Here is a 3,823-nt window from a genome sequence, read left to right on the forward strand (position 1 = left end):
CTGAAAATAAAACCTACTATGTCTAAACTTTTATACATAAATTTAAAACATAAAAAAAATTCATGAAAAAAGTTAGCTATATTCAAAGCATGACATTAAAATTGAATGGATTCTCTAACAAAGGATAATGTTCTATGTGAAAGAAAAGATTAGTAACTCTAATATATTTAAACTGATTTGAATACCCTATTAATTAGAAATAAGATTCCTTGCAAATTACAAATGGAAGATTAGCAGCACTAATTTAAATTAGATTGGATTTGGGATCTGTAAAATAATTAAATCTGACTCAAAAGAGTAGTAACTCTAATTTAAACTTGACTTGAATAAAATGATTCAAGACCTACCTAATCTACATTATGTCTAAAATATCTATAACTAAAATTTAAACTTAACTTCAACGCTAAAACATTCTTTGAATTTTGAGTGAGCGATTTATACAATTATACCTATTTTATATTCTTCTTCTTTCTTCCTATACTTCTTACTCCATGCTAAGTGTAGACTTACAGAGACTACCATGTGTTGCTGTAGTCTGTGCTCCTTTTGTAATGATTTTATAGACTCCAACCTCCCAAATTTCCAGGCTTTCTTCACCCTTTTCCAAATTTCATATTCTCACCTTTTAAAGATTTACTCTGTTTCACTATATTTGTTTTATTTCACCGAGAGAGTCGCCTCTCTTCTTTTAGGTTTTGCTTTTAAGTAATCAAGTTATATAGTCGTGTAACTAAACAATCAAGTTAAAGAAATGAAATGGGCTTTATAATCAAGTTATTTTTTAGTAGTAGTTTTTAGGTACTTGACTGGTTCTTTGAAATTAACGTTCGCAAATTTATAGTATTACTCTAATTTAGATTTATATATGAATTTATTTTTGAAACATTTACTCAACAATTTTTTAAAATTTTAATTGATATTGATATTCTATGTGAAAGAAAAGATTAGTAACTCTAATATATTTAAACTGATTTGAATACCCTAGAAATAAGATTCCTTGCAAATTACAAATGGAAGATTAGCAGCACTAATTTAAATTAGATTGGATTTGGGATCTGTAAAATAATTAAATCTGACTCAAAAGAGTAGTAACTCTAATTTAAACTTGACTTGAATAAAATGATTCAAGACCTACCTAATCTACATTATGTCTAAAATATCTATAACTAAAATTTAAACTTAACTTCAACGCTAAAACATTCTTTGAATTTTGAGTGAGCGATTTATACAATTATACCTATTTTATATTCTTCTTCTTTCTTCCTATACTTCTTACTCCATGCTAAGTGTAGACTTACAGAGACTACCATGTGTTGCTGTAGTCTGTGCTCCTTTTGTAATGATTTTATAGACTCCAACCTCCCAAATTTCCAGGCTTTCTTCACCCTTTTCCAGATTTCATATTCTCACCTTTTAAAGATTTACTCTGTTTCACTATATTTGTTTTATTTCACCGAGAGAGGCGCCTCTCTTCTTTTAGGTTTTGCTTTTAAGTAATCAAGTTATATAGTCGTGTAACTAAACAATCAAGTTAAAGAAATGAAATGGGCTTTATAATCAAGTTATTTTTTAGTAGTAGTTTTTAGGTACTTGACTGGTTCTTTGAAATTAACGTTCGCAAATTTATAGTATTACTCTAATTTAGATTTATATATGAATTTATTTTTGAAACATTTACTCAACAATTTTTTAAAATTTTAATTGATATTGAATTCAGATTTTTGTATCAAATTAGATATAGATTTCTACTCCTATTTTTTTTAAAATTTTGATTATTCTTATTAAGGTTTTTACTGAAATACTTTCTCAATTATTTTTTATAGTTTTTTTTTAATATTATTATCTGATAAATCTTTTATTTGTTATATGGAAGGTCTTTTGCATTATTGTGTTTTTTTGGGAACATGCACAGTTTTTTTAAAGAGCAGGCTAACCTCTTTTTCTCCTATAAATACCCTATTATGCTCTCCTACAAATACCCTATTATGCTCTTCCAAAATCACTCATCAGCTGTTCTAGCAACTTAAAGTTTAGATAGTTCAGTTTTATACCTCATCGATTCTCTTTCCAAATTTCTTCACTCTATTCTCCTTCAATGAAATTCTCCGTTGCATGTGTTCTTCTTTTCTCATCTCAAACCTTCAACATTGAATTAGTAAATTTTTTTACTAGACTTTCAGTTGCTAAATTCATTAAAGGGGAATGGAGAAATTGAAAATTTAGCAACTGAATTTATAAAAGGAGAGAAGGGAAAGTTTAGGTGCTTCATTTTTTCATACTACCTCATAGATTCTTGCTTTTGAAACTTCTTTTCTTCTTTCCCCTTCAACTAGTCTTCTCTCTCCCCGTTGCATGGGTTCTATTTTTATCTCAAACCTGAAAAAATTTAGATGGTATAGTTTTTTCTCCACTCATCAACTAGCAACCGAAGTTTAGGTACTTCAGTTTTTTTATACCTAAAGAAGATTTGTAACCATTTATTTTCCTTACTTTGCGGCCATCTTTATTGTTTACACAATATTTGTTTCTTTAATTTCAGATTGGTGACTCCAAGTTCACACTTAATTTTTCCACTTTAACAAAATCAAGGTGATGCTATATGTGTTGCTCAGTTAAAAGGAAAAATGGATGATGAGTTCTCAATTTGTGGTGAGATTAACAAGAAGAAGAAATTGGTGATTGTGATATGAACCATGAGAAATTTGTTATTTATACGATGAGGTGAATGCTCTAAACAAGAAGAAATTGGTTATTTCAACCGAAGTGACAGAATAGTGGTTTACGTGAGAATATATGTTAATTTGCACGCCTTTTTTTAATTATCTGATTGTTCATCTCAATCTTTGTTGGAAGCCATTTTTTGTTTTCTGTCTTGGATTTTGACATCAACTAATAATAATCAAGCTGTTGTGGTGAGCAACTTTATTATGTTTTTGTATTGGCACTGCAATAATCTAATTTGAAGTTCTCTGCTGTAGAAGTTAATGATGTATTATCCTTTATGATCCACCACTATCTATACAGCTGGCAATTGTTAGACCATGTGTTAGATCATCTTCTAATTTGAATACTTAAATGAAGAGCAATTTCTATTTCAAGTATAAACTTGGCATAATGGTCAATTTTTTGGTGTTTTACACCTATAGGTCTAACTTAAGTCCGCTATACAAATTGAAAGAGTATGGCCAAGACATTAATGCAGTGTTAAGTTTGCAACAAATTTTTTCAGCAACCAAGGTAGTACATTGCTAATTTTATATTTTTTCACTATTTTAAATGTTAGGCTGATTCAGCTATGCTTTTGTGTATAGTGATTGTGTTAAGCAATCAAGAATGAAAGAATTTGGCTTTTTGCAACATATTAATTTTGTGCACTGGCGGATCCAGGTGGGGTCGGGCGGGGTCGGCCGACCCCACCATCGGCCTCGGAGTTCCGCTGGAAAGCTCCTTTCATCAGCCTCCGACCCCACAGTGTTCGCATTCCGCCCCAACGCAGTGAGATTATGAGGAGACGGTGGGAGACGGTGGTCGAGAATGAAAGATGGAGAGGTTTGAGAAAGTGAAACGGAATTGGGTTTTGTGTAGTGGTTGAGGAGAGAAGTTGAAGATGGTGAATACAAAAAGTATTTCTAGTCATTATTAATTTCTATTCCCTATATTATTATTTACCTAGAATATGGAATTACGTGTATTTGATTAAAGTTAATACTCCTACTACTAGATTAAATATCTTGAATTTTGTGTATTTGATTGTAAAATAGGCTTTGAATTTTTCTTTCTTTATTTGTATTAGTTCTTAAGAAAATATGTCTCATCTAATAAT

This window comes from Salvia hispanica, chromosome 3 (genome assembly GCF_029641045.1).
Source record: "Salvia hispanica isolate PSC_SH4W2 chromosome 3, Shi_PSC_v1, whole genome shotgun sequence".
NCBI lineage: Eukaryota > Viridiplantae > Streptophyta > Magnoliopsida > Lamiales > Lamiaceae > Salvia > Salvia hispanica.